This window comes from Ranitomeya variabilis, chromosome 3 (assembly GCF_051348905.1).
Source record: "Ranitomeya variabilis isolate aRanVar5 chromosome 3, aRanVar5.hap1, whole genome shotgun sequence".
Classification (NCBI taxonomy): domain Eukaryota; kingdom Metazoa; phylum Chordata; class Amphibia; order Anura; family Dendrobatidae; genus Ranitomeya; species Ranitomeya variabilis.
The window spans coordinates 227,674,112-227,694,063 of record NC_135234.1 but is presented as its reverse complement, the minus strand read 5'-3'; positions in this window follow the sequence as shown (position 1 = coordinate 227,694,063).

The window sequence follows — 19,952 nt, the reverse complement described above, 5'->3', positions numbered from 1 at the left end:
CAGCGCTTGCAGTGTTTGTTGAAGCAGGCAGATAAGGGGGACAGTCATGCTGACTAGTGCATCATCTGCACTCGCCATCCAAGTGGAATAATCGAAGGGACGCAAAACCTGGCAGACGTCCTTCATAGTGGCCCACTCTGTGTTTGTGAAGTCTGAACGGCACGGAGTGCGACTTCTTTGCGCCTGATGCAGCTGGTACTCCATTACTGCTTGCTGCTGCTCACACAACCGCTCCAACATATGTAACGTGGAATTCCACCTGGTAGGTAGGTCACATATGATGCGATGTTCCGGAAGGCGGAATCGGCGCTGCAGAGCCGCAATGTGCGATCTTGCCATGCTGGAACGCTGCAAGTGAGCACACTCTAGGCGGAACTTGTGCAGCAGTGCATCAAGATCCGGATAGTCCCTCAAAAAACTCTGCACGACTAAGTTGAGCACATGTGCCAGACATGGGATGTGAGTGAGGTTGCCGAGGCCCAGAGCTGCCACCAGATTTCCGCCATTGTCACACACTACCATGCCTGGCTGGAGATTCGCTGCCACAAACCACACATCACTCTCCTGCTTGATGGCATTCCAGAGCTCCTGCGCTGTGTGGCTTTGATTCCCCAAAGAAATTAATTTCAAGACGGCCTGTTGACGTTTGGCCACGGCTGTGCTCATGTCGGTCGTAACAGGTAAACGTTCACGGGTCCATGTGGATGTGGACTGTGATGGCTCCTGCAGCGAAGATTCAGAGGAACTTGTGTATGAGGAGGAGTCAATGCGTACAGACTGGATTCCTGCAATCCTTGGAGTGGGCAGGACACGTCCTGCGCCACTCGCACGATCTGTACCCGGCTCAACAACATTAACCCAATGGGCAGTGAGGGAAAGGTATCGCCCCTGTCCATGGTGACTGGTCCACGCATTGGTGGGGAGGTGGACCTTGCTACTGACGGCGTTCAGTAGCGCGTGTTTTATGTGTCCCTCCACATGCTTGTGCAGGGCAGGGACGGCTTGCCTGCTGAAATAAAAGCGGCTGGGCACATTGTACTGTGGGACTGCCAATGACATCAATTCACGGAAGCTGTCAGTCTCCACCAGCCTGAATGACAGCATTTCCAGTGACAGAAGTTTGGCAATGCCTGCAGTCAGAGCCTGTGCTCGTGGGTGGTTTGCCAAGAAAGGACGCCTTTTCTCCCATGTCTGTACTACCGATGGCTGTAGACTGGGCTGGGAGTGTGAGGATGACTGGGAACGTGGTGCTGCGGGTGGAATTACAGTGGGTCTCTGGACAACAGTGCCAGAGGTTCTTCCATGGCGATCCTTTGAGGAAGCCGAACCAGCTGTGTGTGAGCTGAAGGAAGAGGCAACACAAGCTGAAGAGGTGGTAGCTGTCGCTGTTGGTTGGCCTAGGTCTTCAGTGTGTTTTTGTAACTCCACCGCATGCCTGGTCCGCACATGTTTCCACATATTTGAGGTACTGAGGTTGCCGACATTTCTCCCTCTTTTGATTTTATGATGACACACCTTGCATTTGACAAAGCAAATGTCATCTGCAACTGTGTCAAAAAAGGACCAGGCACTGCAAGTTTTGGGAGTGCCCTTTTTGGCTTTTGGAAGAGACATGCTCCTAACGGGTGCCGAAGTGGAGGCTACAGGCTCCGCAGTCTTCCCCCTCCCTCTCCCTCTTTGACCCGTTCGGGGAATCTCTTCCTCAGAGCTGCTCCCACCACCTTCCTGTCCCTCACGTCACGATGGGTCAAGGACCTCATAATCTACACTACCCTCTGCCACCAACTGCTCCTCCTGGGTAGTCTCGGCAGCACAGCACGCACCAGAAAGTGGCACCTGAGTGTTATCATCAGATGCGTACTGCGGTGTGGTGACCGGAGGCACTGGCCCACCCGCCTCTTCAGAGTCAGAGAGACAAAGCTGTTGCGCATCACTGCACACTGCCTCTTCTTCCATTTCTCCAATGCTGCTTGGCTGGCCCCCTGTTTCCAAGCCAAGAGATTCAGAGAACAGAAGTAGAGACGGCTCCTGTCCTGGGCTCTCTGACTGCCTGGGCAATTTGGCAGGTGGTGAAGAGACAGATGGGTGCTCTCCAGTGCTCTGTGCCTGAGAGGATGTGGCACTAATTGAAGTCGATGCGTTAGCTGCCATCCATCCGACAACAGCTTCAATTTGGTCTTCACGCAGCAGCGGTGTACGGCGCTCTCCGACAAAGCTGCGCATGAAGGACTGTTCCCTGTTATGACCCCAATGGCGAGGGTCTCAGAGGTACGTGGAAGTCTGCAGAATACAAAAATCCAGCTCATAGGGCAGTGGTAACTGGGTTGACCATATATCTACTCCTAACGCCAACACTAGAAGTAGCCGGGGATCATTCCTACGTTGATTCTAGATGACACGCTCCAGCCGGAGAATCTAGCTACCCCTAGTAGAGGAAAACAAAAGACCTTTCTTGCCTCCAGAGAAGGGGACCCCAAAGCTGGATAGAAGCCCCCCACAAATAATAACGGTGAGGTAAGAGGAAATGACAAACACAGAAATGAACCAGGTTTAGCACAGAGAGGCCCGCTTACTGATAGCAGAATAAAGAAAGGTAACTTATATGGTCAACAAAAACCCTATCAAAATCCACACTGGAAATTCAAGAACCCCCGAACCGTCTAACGGTCCGGGGGGAGAACACCAGCCCCCTAGAGCTTCCAGCAAAGGTCAGGATATAGATTTGGAACAAGCTGGACAAAAATACAAAACCAAAACAAATAGCAAAAAGCAAAAGGCAGACTTAGCTGATATAACTGGAACCAGGATCAGTAGACAAGAGCACAGCAGACTAGCTCTGATAACTACGTTGCCAGGCATTGAACTGAAGGTCCAGGGAGCCTACATAGCAACACCCCTAACCAACGACCCAGGTGCGGATAAAAGGAATGACAGAAAAACCAGAGTCAAAAAACTAGTAACCACTAGAGGGAGCAAAAAGCAAATTCACAACAGTACCCCCCCCTTAGTGAGGGGTCACCGAACCCTCACCACGACCACCAGGGCGATCAGGATGAGCGGCATGAAAGGCACGAACTAAATCGGCCGCATGAACATCAGAGGCGACCACCCAGGAATTATCCTCCTGACCATAGCCCTTCCACTTGACCAGGTACTGAAGCCTCCGCCTGGAGAGGCGAGAATCCAAGATCTTCTCCACCACGTACTCCAACTCGCCCTCAACCAACACCGGAGCAGGAGGCTCAGCAGAAGGAACTACAGGCACAATGTACCGCCGCAACAAGGACCTATGAAATACATTGTGAATAGCAAATGACACAGGAAGATCCAGACGAAAAGATACAGGATTAAGGATTTCCAATATCTTGTAAGGCCCAATAAAACGAGGTTTAAATTTGGGAGAGGAGACCTTCATAGGAACAAAGCGGGAAGAAAGCCATACCAAATCCCCAACGCGTAGTCGGGGACCCACACCGCGGCGGCGGTTGGCAAAGCGCTGAGCCCTCTCCTGTGACAACTTCAAGTTGTCCACCACATGATTCCAGATCCGCTGCAACCTATCTACCACAGAATCCACCCCAGGACAGTCAGAAGGCTCCACATGACCCGAAGAAAAGCGAGGATGGAAACCAGAGTTGCAGAAAAAAGGCGAAACCAAGGTGGCGGGACTAGCCCGATTATTAAGGGCAAACTCAGCCAACGGCAAGAATGTCACCCAATCGTCCTGATCAGCAGAGACAAAACACCTCAAATAAGCCTCCAAAGTCTGATTGGTTCGCTCCGTCTGTCCATTAGTCTGAGGATGGAAAGCAGACGAAAACGACAAATCAATGCCCATCCTACTACAAAAGGATCGCCAGAACCTAGAAACGAACTGGGATCCTCTGTCTGACACAATATTCTCAGGGATGCCGTGCAAACGAACCACGTTCTGGAAAAACACAGGAACCAGATCGGAAGAGGAAGGCAGCTTAGGCAAAGGAACCAAATGGACCATCTTGGAGAAGCGATCACATATCACCCAGATAACGGACATGCCCTGAGATAGCGGAAGATCAGAAATGAAATCCATGGAGATATGTGTCCAAGGTCTCTTCGGGACAGGCAAGGGCAAGAGCAAACCGCTGGCACGAGAACAGCAAGGCTTAGCTCGAGCACAAGTCCCACAGGACTGCACAAATGACCGCACATCCCTTGACAAGGAAGGCCACCAAAAGGACCTGGCCACCAGATCTCTGGTGCCAAAAATTCCCGGGTGACCTGCCAACACCGAGGAATGAACCTCGGAAATGACTCTGCTGGTCCATTTATCCGGGACAAACAGTCTGTCAGGTGGACAAGACTCAGGCCTATCAGCCTGAAATCTCTGCAACACACGTCGCAGATCCGGAGAAATAGCTGACAAGATAACTCCATCTTTAAGAATACCAACAGGATCAGCGACTCCAGGAGCATCAGGCACAAAGCTCCTAGAAAGAGCATCGGCCTTCACATTCTTTGAACCTGGTAAATACGAGACAACAAAATCAAAGCGGGAGAAAAACAATGACCAGCGGGCCTGTCTCGGATTAAGGCGTTTAGCAGACTCGAGATACATCAGATTTTTGTGATCAGTCAACACCACCACACGATGCTTAGCACCCTCGAGCCAATGACGCCACTCCTCAAATGCCCATTTCATGGCCAGCAACTCCCGATTGCCCACATCATAATTTCGCTCGGCAGGCGAAAACTTCCTGGAGAAAAAGGCACAAGGTTTCATAACAGAGCAACCAGGGCCTCTCTGCGACAAAACGGCCCCTGCTCCAATCTCTGAAGCATCCACCTCAACCTGAAAGGGAAGTGAGACATCGGGCTGGCACAAAACAGGCGCCGAAGTAAACCGGCGCTTCAACTCCTGGAAAGCCTCCACGGCAGCAGGAGCCCAGTTAGCTACATCGGAGCCCTTCTTGGTCATATCCGTCAACGGTTTCACAATGCTAGAAAAATTAGCGATAAAACGACGGTAGAAGTTAGCGAAACCCAAGAACTTCTGAAGACTCTTAACCGACGAGGGCTGAGTCCAATCAAGAATAGCTCGGACCTTGACTGGGTCCATCTCCACAGCAGAAGGGGAAAAAATGAACCCCAAAAAGGGAACCTTCTGTACACCAAAGAGACACTTTGAGCCCTTGACAAACAAAGAATTTTCACGCAAAATTTTAAAGACCAACCTGACCTGCTCCACATGCGAATCCCAATCATCAGAAAAAACCAAAATATCATCCAGATAAACAATCAAAAATTTATCCAGATACTTCCGGAAAATGTCATGCATAAAGGACTGAAAAACTGAAGGCGCATTGGAGAGCCCAAAAGGCATCACCAAGTACTCAAAATGACCTTCGGGCGTATTGAATGCGGTTTTCCATTCATCACCTTGCTTAATGCGCACAAGGTTGTACGCACCACGAAGGTCTATCTTGGTGAACCACTTGGCACCTTTAATCCGGGCAAACCAGTCAGACAACAGCGGTAAAGGATACTGAAATTTGACAGTGATCTTATTTAAAAGCCGATAATCAATACAAGGTCTCAAAGATCCGTCCTTTTTTGCCACAAAAAAGAATCCCGCACCAAGGGGGGAAGAAGACGGACGAATATGTCCTTTCTCCAGAGACTCCCTGATATATGAACGCATAGCGGTATGTTCAAGTACCGACAGATTAAACAGTCTTCCCTTAGGAAACTTACTGCCTGGGATCAAATCTATAGCACAGTCACAGTCCCTATGAGGAGGCAGTGCACTGGACTCAGACTCACTGAAGACATCCTGATAATCAGACAAATACTCCGGAACTTCCGAAGGCGTAGAAGAAGCAATAGACACAGGCAGGGAATCCCCATGAATACCACGACAGCCCCAACTTGAGACTGACATAGCCTTCCAGTCCAGGACTGGATTATGGGTCTGTAACCATGGCAGCCCTAAAACAACCAAATCATGCATTTTATGTAAAACCAGGAAACGTATCACCTCGCGGTGTTCAGGAGTCATGCACATGATAACCTGTGTCCAATACTGCGGTTTATTTGCTGCCAATGGCGTAGCATCAATACCCCTAAGAGGAATAGGATTTTCTAATGGTTCAAGAGTAAAACCACAGTGCTTAGCAAATGACAGATCCATAAGACTCAGGGCAGCACCTGAATCTACAAACGCCATGACAGGATAAGACGACAGTGAGCAAATCAAAGTTACAGACAGAATAAATTTAGGTTGCAAATTACCAACGGTGACAGGACTAACAACCTTAGCTATACGTTTAGAGCATGCTGAGATAACATGTGTAGAATCACCACAGTAGTAGCACAAGCCATTCCGGCGTCTATGAATTTTCCGCTCATTTCTAGTCAGGATTCTATCACATTGCATTAAATCAGGTGTCTGTTCAGACAACACCATGAGGGAATTTGCGGTTTTTCTATCACATTGCACCGAATTAGGTGTCTGTTCAGACAACACCATGAGGGAATTTGCGGTTTTGCGCTCCCGCAACCGCCGGTCAATTTGAATAGCCAGTGCCATAGTATCATTGAGACCTGTGGGAATGGGAAAACCCACCATAACATTCTTAATGGCTTCAGATAGGCCATTTCTAAAATTAGCGGCCAGTGCACACTCGTTCCAATGTGTCAGCACGGACCATTTCCGAAATTTTTGGCAATACACTTCAGCCTCGTCCTGCCCCTGAGACATAGCCAGCAAGGCCTTTTCTGCCTGAATCTCAAGATTGGGTTCCTCATAAAGTAAACCGAGCGCCAGAAAAAACGCATCAATATCAGCCAATGCCGGATCTCCTGGCGCCAGCGAAAAAGCCCAATCCTAAGGGTCGCCCCGTAAGAACGAAATAACTATTTTTACTTGCTGAGCAGAGTCTCCAGATGAACAGGGTCTCAGGGACAAAAACAATTTACAATTATTCACAAAATTCCTAAACTTAAACCTGTCTCCGGAAAACAGTTCAGGAATCGGTATTTTAGGTTCTGACCTAGGATTTCTGATAACATAGTCTTGTATGCCCTGCACACGAGTAGCCAGCTGGTCCACACTTGTAATCAAGGTCTGGACATTCATGTCTGCAGCAAGCATAGCCACTCTGAGGTAAAGGGGAAGAAGAAAGAAAAAAAAAAAAAAAAAAAAAAAACTCAGAATCTTCTTTCTTATAATCCCTCTTCTGCAACGCATTAAACATTTAATACTGGCCTGGCAAACTGTTATGACCCCAATGGCGAGGGTCTCAGAGGTACGTGGAAGTCTGCAGAATACAAAAATCCAGCTCATAGGGCAGTGGTAACTGGGTTGACCATATATCTACTCCTAACGCCAACACTAGAAGTAGCCGGGGATCATTCCTACGTTGATTCTAGATGACACGCTCCAGCCGGAGAATCTAGCTACCCCTAGTAGAGGAAAACAAAAGACCTTTCTTGCCTCCAGAGAAGGGGACCCCAAAGCTGGATAGAAGCCCCCCACAAATAATAACGGTGAGGTAAGAGGAAATGACAAACACAGAAATGAACCAGGTTTAGCACAGAGAGGCCCGCTTACTGATAGCAGAATAAAGAAAGGTAACTTATATGGTCAACAAAAACCCTATCAAAATCCACACTGGAAATTCAAGAACCCCCGAACCGTCTAACGGTCCGGGGGGAGAACTCCAGCCCCCTAGAGCTTCCAGCAAAGGTCAGGATATAGATTTGGAACAAGCTGGACAAAAATACAAAACCAAAACAAATAGCAAAAAGCAAAAGGCAGACTTAGCTGATATAACTGGAACCAGGATCAGTAGACAAGAGCACAGCAGACTAGCTCTGATAACTACGTTGCCAGGCATTGAACTGAAGGTCCAGGGAGCCTACATAGCAACACCCCTAACCAACGACCCAGGTGCGGATAAAAGGAATGACAGAAAAACCAGAGTCAAAAAACTAGTAACCACTAGAGGGAGCAAAAAGCAAATTCACAACAGTTCCCTCCTGAAACTGGGTGATGATGAGTCACCGGTGCCCGCAGCAGGCACAGAATCCCCACGTCCTCTCCCTGCTCCGCGCCCACGCCCACGTGCCTTACTCCCTGCCTTTTTCATCTTGGTTAACTGATAAAGATAAGCAGAAAAGTACTAAAGGCTTACTGTGCTTATTCCTGAACAGCTCCTAATAGGTATAAGAAACACTAATTTTCTAAAGTGTGGACTCGACTTTAATATGAGCTAATGTGGCCTACACAACTGTAAAGTGGTGTGTTTGGTGAACTTTATTATTTATTTATTTTTTTTGGCAGAACTGACTACAGGGCGAGCTGCACTCACACGGAGACCGTGCAGACAGCCATAAACGGCGCTGCAAGGCCCAAAAAAACTCCTCTAGGTTATTCTATGTAGTGTTTTTCCACAATTTAGCTGGATACGGGTGGAAAGCCACTAATAGGAATTATGTGAAAAAATGTGCAGCAGCCTGCACTATTTGCAAAAAAGGACAATGTATTTTACAGTATGAGGCAGTGACGCACCCTGAGCTGGATACAACCGGCTGTGGCTGCACACAGACTACAGGGCGAGCTGCACTCACACGGAGACCGTGCAGACAGCCGTAAACGGCGCTGCAAGGCCCAAAAAAACTCCTCTAGGTTATCCTATGTAGTGTTTTTCCACAATTTAGCTGCTGGATACGGGTGGAAAGCCACTAATAGGAATTATTTGAAAAAATGTGCAGCAGCCTGCCCTATTTGCAAAAAAGGACAATGTATTTTACAGTATGAGGCAGTGACGCACCCTGAGCTGGATACAACCGGCTGTGGCTGCACACAGACTACAGGGCGAGCTGCACTCACACGGAGACCGTGCAGACAGCCGTAAACGGCGCTGCAAGGCGCAAGAAAACTCCTCTAGGTTATCCTATGTAGTGTTTTTCCACAATTTAGCTGGATACGGGTGGAAAGCCACTAATAGGAATTATGTGAAAAAATGTGCAGCAGCCTGCACTATTTGCAGAAAAGGACAATGTATTTTACAGCATGAGGCAGTGACGCACCCTGAGCTGGATACAACCGGCTGTGGCTGCACACAGACTACAGGGCGAGCTGCACTCACACGGAGACCATGTAGACAGCCGTAAACGGTGCTGCAAGGCCCAAAAAAACTCCTCTAAGTTATCCTATGTAATGTGTTTCCACAATTTAGCTGGATACGGGTGGAAAGCCACTAATAGGAATTATGTGAAAAAATGTGCAGCAGCCTGCACTATTTGCAAAAAAGGACAATGTATTTTACAGTATGAGGCAGTGACGCACCCTGAGCTGGATACAACCGGCTGTGGCTGCACACAGACTACAGGGCGAGCTGCACTCACACGGAGACCGTGCAGACAGCCGTAAACGGCGCTGCAAGGCGCAAGAAAACTCCTCTAGGTTATCCTATGTAGTGTTTTTCCACAATTTAGCTGGATACGGGTGGAAAGCCACTAATAGGAATTATGTGAAAAAATGTGCAGCAGCCTGCACTATTTGCAGAAAAGGACAATGTATTTTACAGCATGAGGCAGTGACGCACCCTGAGCTGGATACAACCGGCTGTGGCTGCACACAGACTACAGGGCGAGCTGCACTCACACGGAGACCATGTAGACAGCCGTAAACGGTGCTGCAAGGCCCAAAAAAACTCCTCTAAGTTATCCTATGTAATGTGTTTCCACAATTTAGCTGGATACGGGTGGAAAGCCACTAATAGGAATTATGTGAAAAAATGTGCAGCAGCCTGCACTATTTGCAAAAAAGGACAATGTATTTTACAGTATGAGGCAGTGACGCACCCTGAGCTGGATACAACCGGCTGTGGCTGCACACAGACTACAGGGCGAGCTGCACTCACACGGAGACCGTGCAGACAGCCATAAACGGCGCTGCAAGGCCCAAAAAAACTCCTCTAGGTTATTCTATGTAGTGTTTTTCCACAATTTAGCTGGATACGGGTGGAAAGCCACTAATAGGAATTATGTGAAAAAATGTGCAGCAGCCTGCACTATTTGCAAAAAAGGACAATGTATTTTACAGTATGAGGCAGTGACGCACCCTGAGCTGGATACAACCGGCTGTGGCTGCACACAGACTACAGGGCGAGCTGCACTCACACGGAGACCGTGCAGACAGCCGTAAACGGCGCTGCAAGGCCCAAAAAAACTCCTCTAGGTTATCCTATGTAGTGTTTTTCCACAATTTAGCTGCTGGATACGGGTGGAAAGCCACTAATAGGAATTATTTGAAAAAATGTGCAGCAGCCTGCCCTATTTGCAAAAAAGGACAATGTATTTTACAGTATGAGGCAGTGACGCACCCTGAGCTGGATACAACCGGCTGTGGCTGCACACAGACTACAGGGCGAGCTGCACTCACACGGAGACCGTGCAGACAGCCGTAAACGGCGCTGCAAGGCGCAAGAAAACTCCTCTAGGTTATCCTATGTAGTGTTTTTCCACAATTTAGCTGGATGCGGGTGGAAAGCCACTAATAGGAATTATGTGAAAAAATGTGCAGCAGCCTGCACTATTTGCAGAAAAGGACAATGTATTTTACAGCATGAGGCAGTGACGCACCCTGAGCTGGATACAACCGGCTGTGGCTGCACACAGACTACAGGGCGAGCTGCACTCACACGGAGACCATGTAGACAGCCGTAAACGGTGCTGCAAGGCCCAAAAAAACTCCTCTAAGTTATCCTATGTAATGTGTTTCCACAATTTAGCTGGATACGGGTGGAAAGCCACTAATAGGAATTATGTGAAAAAATGTGCAGCAGCCTGCACTATTTGCAAAAAAGGACAATGTATTTTACAGTATGAGGCAGTGACGCACCCTGAGCTGGATACAACCGGCTGTGGCTGCACACAGACTACAGGGCGAGCTGCACTCACACGGAGACCGTGCAGACAGCCGTAAACGGCGCTGCAAGGCCCAAAAAAACTCCTCTACGTTATCCTATGTAGTGTTTTTCCACAATTTAGCTGGATGCGGGTGGAAAGCCACTAATAGGAATTATGTGAAAAAATGTGCAGCAGCCTGCACTATTTGCAGAAAAGGACAATGTATTTTACAGCATGAGGCAGTGACGCACCCTGAGCTGGATACAACCGGCTGTGGCTGCACACAGACTACAGGGCGAGCTGCACTCACACGGAGACCATGTAGACAGCCGTAAACGGTGCTGCAAGGCCCAAAAAAACTCCTCTAAGTTATCCTATGTAATGTGTTTCCACAATTTAGCTGGATACGGGTGGAAAGCCACTAATAGGAATTATGTGAAAAAATGTGCAGCAGCCTGCACTATTTGCAAAAAAGGACAATGTATTTTACAGTATGAGGCAGTGACGCACCCTGAGCTGGATACAACCGGCTGTGGCTGCACACAGACTACAGGGCGAGCTGCACTCACACGGAGACCGTGCAGACAGCCGTAAACGGCGCTGCAAGGCCCAAAAAAACTCCTCTACGTTATCCTATGTAGTGTTTTTCCACAATTTAGCTGGATACGGGTAGAAAGCCACTAATAGGAATTATTTGAAAAAATGTGCAGCAGCCTGCTCTATTTGCAAAAAAGGACAATATATAGAACAGTATGAGGCAGTGAACCACCCTGAGCTGAATACACACACACACACACAGAGACCTTGCAGATCGCTGTGAAAACAGCGCTGCAAGGCAAAAGCAAGGTGAACACACAGCGGTTGCTAAATTAGCCTGGGAAAAGCACAATGAAGCAAATCGCTATCTCAACTGGCCCTCAGTCAGAACACAGCGTCCTATGCCTAACTGAATTCACAGCAGAGTGAGCCAGAAAGGGCGGCAGCGTTTTTTATAGTGCATCATGACATCATTTCAGCAGCCAGTCACAGCCTTGCCAGTAGTTACATGCCCACCATGCTGAACAGGATCATCATCATGTAAACATTCCTCATTGACTGAATTTGTGCAGTTTGAATTCTGGGCACTTCCGATTCCAGTATCCGATATGCGGTAAGTATCGGAACTCGGTATCGGAATTCCGATACCGCAAATATCGTCCGATATCCGATACTTGCGGTATCGGAATGCTCAACACTACATATGGCCCTAATTCAGAATATAAATTAGGCGTTACACCTAAGGGATGCTGTTTGCCCTCATTCCCCCTTTCTGAATTTTCTCTCTTTTATAGTGTAGTTTATGACCTAGGTACAAACTGGTTTATTAACCATGTATTGTCTCTCTTTCTATTACAGATTATAATGGTGCTGAGGTTTTGGTGAGATACTTGACTCATCCCATTATGGAATATCGTCAAATGGAATAAATTGAAAATCATTGCATGCTATATTTTATTGTTTTCATTTTTCCTGCTTTTCTTTATGAGTTATAAACATATTGATTGTTTTTTTTATGTGTGATACCCTGTATTTTTACAAGGACCCACAATATAAAAGATCACACTGAGGTTACAAGGACTCCTCTTATAAAGAGTTGGGCATAATATGAAATTTCCAGCTTGGGGATGGAGGTTGAGTGGTGTGTCTTGTGAAGGACACATAACTCCCATCATTATCTAGGGTTAACAGGTTACCGGCCGCAGCTAATCGGAGGTGTTCCTGTTCCATTCTGGACTAATCTTTTGCCCTCTAATATGTCTCATTTTATGGCTTATTTTTCTCAGTATATGGCCTTGAATAATATGCAGTTATAGTTCCTTTTAATAGCACCATTCCAATTAATGTACCTGCTAGAATTGGAAAAGTTGTGGTTTTGTTCCCTTTAACAAGATGGCGCAGGGTATCTATAGCTATGAACGCACGAGCGCCTATTTGCGCTGCTATTGTGCACATGCGCTGGGATCTTTCCATTTCTTAAGATTGCCTGCTTGTTAGGGAATCCCCACATGTATTCATGCTGTCTAGCAGCCGCAAATCATGCAGCTGCGTTGACATAAACTAAATCTCTGAGAACGCCGAAATACTCAGAGACTACCCGAGTATGCTCGGAGAAACTCGAGTAATGAGCACACTCGCTCATCACTATAAATTATGTAATAACATATTTTAATGATTGATGTAAAATGTGTTCACTTAGTCAGATACCTTAATTACTCTGTATGTGCATTTACACACTGATTGAAGAAGGCTCACACACAGAGCCAAAACGTTGCACAAATGGGCCATTAAAACAGTCTTTTTGCACTTAAGGAATGGTGTGCTGCTTTCTTATGTTATCTATCTATCTATCTATCTATCTATCTATCTATTTATCTATCTATCTAGAATTAAATAGAGAACAGCACTTATAAAAAATAATAGTAGTTGGTTGCAGAGCTTCATAGGTACATACCAATCCTTATATGTGAAAAAATGAGGAAGCAGCACACCATCATTTCAGTGCAAACAACTGTTTTAATGGTCCATTTACGCAATGTTTCGGCTCTATGCGTGAGACTTCTACAAGCAGTGTACAAGTGCACATTCAGGGCTCATACCCATTTGCGAGAAAAAAAAGATCCGATATCCGGACTGAAAAAACGGACGAGTGCTATGCAATTGTCTTGCGAGTATCATGTGAGTGTAATGCGATTTCCGTGCGATTTTTCCATGGAGCATCCGTATGTCATGCATATGCAGTCCATATGCAATGTGATTTTAACATGAGGTTTCACATACAGCAGTTCTTTAACCCCTTAACGACCGCCGATAGCACCCCAATACTCACCTATCTCCCCCGGTGCTCCTCGTGGCTCCCCATGGGCGCCGCCATCTTTTTCCGGGGAAAAAATGGCGGGCGCATGCGCAGTGCGCCCACCGCCCGGCACCCGGAAGATCTTTGGGGTCTCGGCTGCCGGGGGTAGCCGCGACCCCAAAGAACATGATCGGGTTCGGTTTTTACCGACCCCTGTTTTGCGATCGCCGGTAATTAACTGTTTACCGGCGACCGCAAAAAAAAAAAAAAAAGCGATGTCATTCTCTGTCCTCTAATGAGATCGCACATCAGAGGACAGAGAAATAGGGGGATTCGGGGACCCTGTTATACTTACCGGTGTCCCTGGGTCCTCCTGCTTCTTCTGCTGGCCGCCGGCTTCTTGCTCCGGTAAGAAAATGGCGGGCGCATGCGCAGTGCGCCTGCCATGATCTGCCGGCCGGCAGAGGAAAATTCTTCCACTTGTTTTATTTTGGTCACTGTGAGATCCTATCACAGTGATCAAAATAAAAAACATAGTAAATAACCCCCCCTTTATCACCCCCTTAGTAAGGAAAAAATAATAAAATTAAAAAAATGTATGAATTTCTATTTTCCAATTAGGGTTAGGGTTAAGAGTAGGGTTAAGGGTAGGGTTAGGGTTAGGGGCAGGGTTAGGGGTAAGGTTAGGGTTAGGGGTAGGGTTAGGGGTAGGGTTAGGGTTAGGGGTAGGGGTAGGGTTAGGATATGTGCACACGTAGAATGGTTCTCTGCGGATTTTTCCACAGCGGATTTGATAAATCCGCAGGGCCAAAACGTTGTGTTTTTCCTGCGGATTTATCGCGGATGTACCGCGGTTTTTGTGCGGATTCCCCTGCGGTTTTACACCTGCGGTTTTCTATTATGGAGCAGGTGTAAAAACGCTGCGGAATCCGCAGAAAGAATTGACATGCTGCGGAATGTAAACCGCTGCATTTCTGCGTGTTTTTTTCCGCAGCATGGGCACAGCGTTTTATGTTTCCCATAGGTTTTCATTGTACTGTAAACTCATGGGAAACTGCTGCGGACCCGCAGCTGCGGAAATGCTGCGGATCCGCAGCAAAATCCGCAACGTGTGCACATAGCCTTAGGGTTAGGGCTAGGGCTAGGGCTTGGGTTAGGGTTAGGGCTAGGGTTAGGGTTAGAGCTAGGATTAGGGTTAGGGCTAGGGTTAGGGTTGGGGCTGAAGTTAGGGTTAGTGTTGGGGCTAGGTTTAGGGCTAAAGTTAGGATTTGGGCTAAAGTTAGGGTTTGGGCTAAAGTTAGGGTTAGGGCTAGGGTTGGGGCTAAAGTTAGGGTTAGAGTTGGGATTAGGGTTTGGATTAGGGTTGGCATTAGGGTTACATTTGGGATTAGGGTTATGTTTGGGATTAGGGTTAAGGCTAGGGTTGGGATTAGGGATAGGGGTGTATTGGGATTAGGGTTAGGTTTTGAGGTTAGGGTTGAGATTAGGATTAGGGGTGTGTTCGGTTTAGGGTTTTGATTAGGGTTATGGTTAGCTTTGGGATTAGGGTTAGGTGTGTTTTGGGGGTTAGGGTTGTGATTAGGATTATGGGTCGGGTTGGGATTAGGGTTAGGGGTATGTTGGGGTTAGGGTTGGAGTTAGAATTGGGGGGTTTCCACTGTTTAGGTACATCAGGGGGTCTCTAAACGCCACAGCCAATTTTGTGCTCAAAAAGTCAAATGGTGCTCCCTCCCTTCTGAGCTCTGCCGTGCGCCCAAACAGTGGTTTACCCCCACATATGAGGCATCAGCGTACTCGGGATAAATTGGACAACAACTATTGGGGTCCAATTTCTCCTGTTACCCTTGTGAAAATAAAAACTTGGGGGCTAAAAATCTTTTTTGTGGAAAATAAATATTTTTTATTTTCACGACTCTGCATTATAAACTTCTGTGAAGCACTTGGGCATTTAAAGTTCTCACCACACATCTAGATAAGTTCCTTGGGGGGTCTAGTTTCCAAAAATGGGGTCACTTGTGGGGGGTTTCTACTGTTTAGGTACATCAGGGGCTCTGCAAATGCAACATAACGCCCGCAGACTATTCTATCAAAGTCTGCATTCCAAAACGGCGCTCCTTCCCTTCCGAGCTCAGCCATGCGCCCAAACAGTGGTCCCCCCCACATATGGGGTATCAGCGTACTCAGGACAAATTGGACAACAACTTTTTGGGTCCAATTTCTATTGTTACCCTTGTGAAAATAAAAATTTGGGGGCTAAAAAAATCTTTTTTGCGGAATAAATATTTTCTTTTTATTTTCACGACTCTGCATTATAACCTTCTGTGAAGCACTTGGGCATTCAAAGTTCTCACAACACATCTAGATAAGTTCCTTGGGGGTCTAATTTCCAAAATGGGGTAACTTGTGGGGGTTTCTACTACTGTTTTGGTACATCAGGGGCTCTGCAAACGTAACATAACACCCGCAGATCATTCTATCAAAGTCTGCATTCCAAAACGGTGCTCCTTCCCTTCCGAGCTCTGCCATACGCCCAAACAGTGGTTTATCCTCTGTATCCTATATTTCTCCTGTTACCCTTGTGAAAGTAAAAATTTGGTGGTGAAAAGATCATTTTTGTGGAAAAAATATGATTTTTTTTATTTTCATGGCTCTACATTATAAACTTTTGTGAAGCAGTTGGAGGTTCATAGTGCTCACCACATATCTAGATAAGCTCTTTGGGGGGTCTAGTTTCCAAAATGGGGTCACTTGTGGGGGGTTTCTACTGTTAAGGTACATCAGAAGCTCTGCAAATGCAACATGACACCCGCAGACCATCCCATCAAAGTCTGCATTCCAAGCGGCGCTCCTTCCCTTCCGAGCCCTGATGGGTACCCAAACAGTGCCCCCCCACATATGGGGTATCAGCGTACTCAGGACAAACTGGTCAACAGATTTTGGGGTCCAACGTCTCCTGTTACCCTTGAGAAAATAAAAAATTGCAGGCTAAAAAATCATTTTTGAGGGAAAAAAAGGATTTTTTATTTTCACGGCTCTACGTTATAAATTTCTGTGAAGCACTTGGGGGTTTAAAGTGCTCACCACACATCTAGTTAAGTTCCTTATGGGGTCTAGTTTCCAAAATGGTGTCACTTGTGGGGGGTTTCCACTGTTTAGGCACATCAGGGGCTCTCCAAACGCGACATGGCATCCGATCTCAATTCCAGCCAATTCTACATTGAAAAAGTAAAACGGCACTCCTTCTTTTCCAAGCTCTGCGGTGCGCCCAAACAGTGGTTTACTCCCACATATGGGGTATTGACATACTCAGGAGAAATTGCACTACAACTTTTGTGGTCTAATTTCTCCTGTTACCCTTGTGAAAATAAGAATTTGTGGGCGAAAAAATCATTTTTGTGTAAGCAAATGCGATTTTTTATTTTCACGGCTCTACTTTATAAACTTCTGTGAAGCACTTGGGGGTTTAAAGTGCTCACCACACATCTAGTTAGGTTCCTTAAGGGGTCTAGTTTCCAAAATGGTGTCATTTGTGGGGGGTTTCCACTGTTTAGGCACATCAGGGGCTCTCTAAACATGACATGGCATCCGATCTCAATTCCAGCCAATTCTGCATTGAAAAAGTCAAACAGCGCTCCTTCTCTTCCAAGCTTTGCGGTGCGCCCAAACAGTGGTTTATCCCCACATATGGAGTAGCAGCATATTCAGGAGAAATTGCACAACAAAATGTATGGTTACATTTCTGTTTTTACACTTGTGAAAATAAAAAAATATGGTTCTGAATTAAAATGTTTGCAAAAAAAGTTAAATGTTCATTTTTTCCTTCCACATTGTTTCAGTTCCTGTGAAGCACGTAAAGGGTTAATAAACTTCTTGAATGTGGTTTTGAGCACCTTGAGGGGTGCAGTTTTTAGAATGGTGTCACACTTGGTTATTTTCTATCATATAGACCCCTCAAAATGACTTCAAATGTGATGTGGTCCCTAAAAAAAAATGGTGTTGTAAAAATGAGAAATTGCTGGTCAACTTTTAACCCTTATAACTCCCTAACAAAAAAAATGTTGTTTCCAAAATTGTGCTGATGTAAAGTAGACATGTGGGAAATGTTATTTATTAACTATTTTGTGTGACATAGCTCTCTGATTTAAAGGCATAAAAATACAAATTTAGAAAATTGCAAAATTTTTCAAATTTTCGCCATATTTCCATTTTTTTCATAAATAATCGCAAGAAATATCGAAGAAATGTTACCACTAATATGAAGTACAATATGTCACGAAAAAACAGTCTCAGAATCAGCGGGATCCGTTAAAGCGTTCCAGAGTTATAACCTCATAAAGTGACAGTGGTCAGAATTGTAAAAATTGGCCCGGTCATTAAGTACCAAATTGGCTCTGTCACTAAGGGGTTAAATAAACACACACACATGCAGAAAAAAAAGTGCAAAAATTGACAGTATTTAAAAATATTTTATTTTATTGAAAATACAGAACATTATAAAATTAGTATATATTAAAAAATATAGCTGATAATAGGAGCACATATAATAATATAGTAGGGAAACCCCCCAAAATAATAAAACCTTGCTACAATGTGTTCAAATTTGTGATTACACCTAAAAATATATATGATAAATGACCGTGATATACAAACAGGTATAAAAAACAAAAATTATACCAAAGAAAATCACACTAAATAATTTTGAAAGTGAAAAAATATATAATAAGCAATCTTCATATGAACTATGAAAAATTGCTATCAAAAAGTGCCTAGTGCGATTAAACAACTATTATAGATTATATTAAGTGCATCACAAATGCATATCAAAAAAGTGCAACAATATAATAAAAGTGCAACGTTGCTAGTGGTATCACGATATACCAAGAAAACCACTATATATAGACAATTAAAAGTGCAAAATTGCCAATAAAACTGTCAAGGAAGTGCAGCAATACAATGAAAGTGCAACAGTGCTAGTGGTGTCAAAATATACCGAGAAAGCCACTATATGCAGACAATAGTATGCAGTAAACAATCCAAAAGTGCTATAGTGCCGGTAAAGTATAACCATGCCAATAACTTATGGGCTCCTCATACCTATGTGTGCTCCTGGTCCCTACGCGCGTTTCGGCGCTTCCCTTCTTCCGGGGGCGTATACAAACTAGCAGGGAGGCATGCATTTATATAGAGCAGTGAATCAGCGCTAAGTGATCCATGCTGAGCAATATGAAGCGTTGCGTGCGCATTAGATTGTGATGCACTTAATATAATCTATAATAGTTGTTTAATCGCACTAGGCACTTTTTGATAGCAATTTTTCATATTTCATATGAAGATTGCTTATATTATATATTTTTTCACTTTCAAAATTATTTAGTGTGATTTTCTTTGGTATAATTTTTGTTTTTTATACCTGTTTGTATATCACGGTCATTTATTATATATATTTTTAGGTGTAATCACAAATTTGAACACACTGTAGCAAGGTTTTATTATTTTTGGGGGGTTTCCCTACTATATTATTATATGTGCTCCTATTATCAGCTATCTTTTTTAATATATACTAATTTTATAATATTCTGTATTTTCAATAAAATAAAATATTTTTAAATACTGTCAATTTTTGCACTTTTTCTTTTGAAGGATTTAATGTTAATTGGTGCATGAAAAGTAATTTATACATACAATTGGTTTTCTTTCTGATTGACATGCAGAATAAAGTATTTTATTGAAATAAAATACTAAACACTGTTTTACCTTTTTATTGTTACTGGTAATCCAAGCAAACCCCTCGATCTCCTGTAAAAAATTTAAAATAAAAAAACAACAATATACCCATACCTGTCCAGCGTGCAGTCAGTCTCACGCCGCAGTCCATATCTGGGTTATCTACAGTTTACAACCGGGAGCAGTGCCAATGCGACCATCCTGGTTGTAAACTACTGGGGAATTAATGAAATGCTGGGAGTGGAGCTTCTGAGACTAGCGGTGACGTCACTGAAGCTGTACTCCCTGCAGACCTGAACTCAAATGAACTCTTGAGCGTGGGAAAATGCCAGCTGATGCGAGTGCTGTGCAATTTTTTTTCTCGCACCTATTGACTTACATTGGCGAGTCTCGTCCGAGAATCGCAGCAATACACAGCACGCTGCAATTTTTTTCTCAGTCCGATTTCGGCTGAGAAAAAACTCGCAAATGAGATGTCACCTATTGAATAACATTGGTC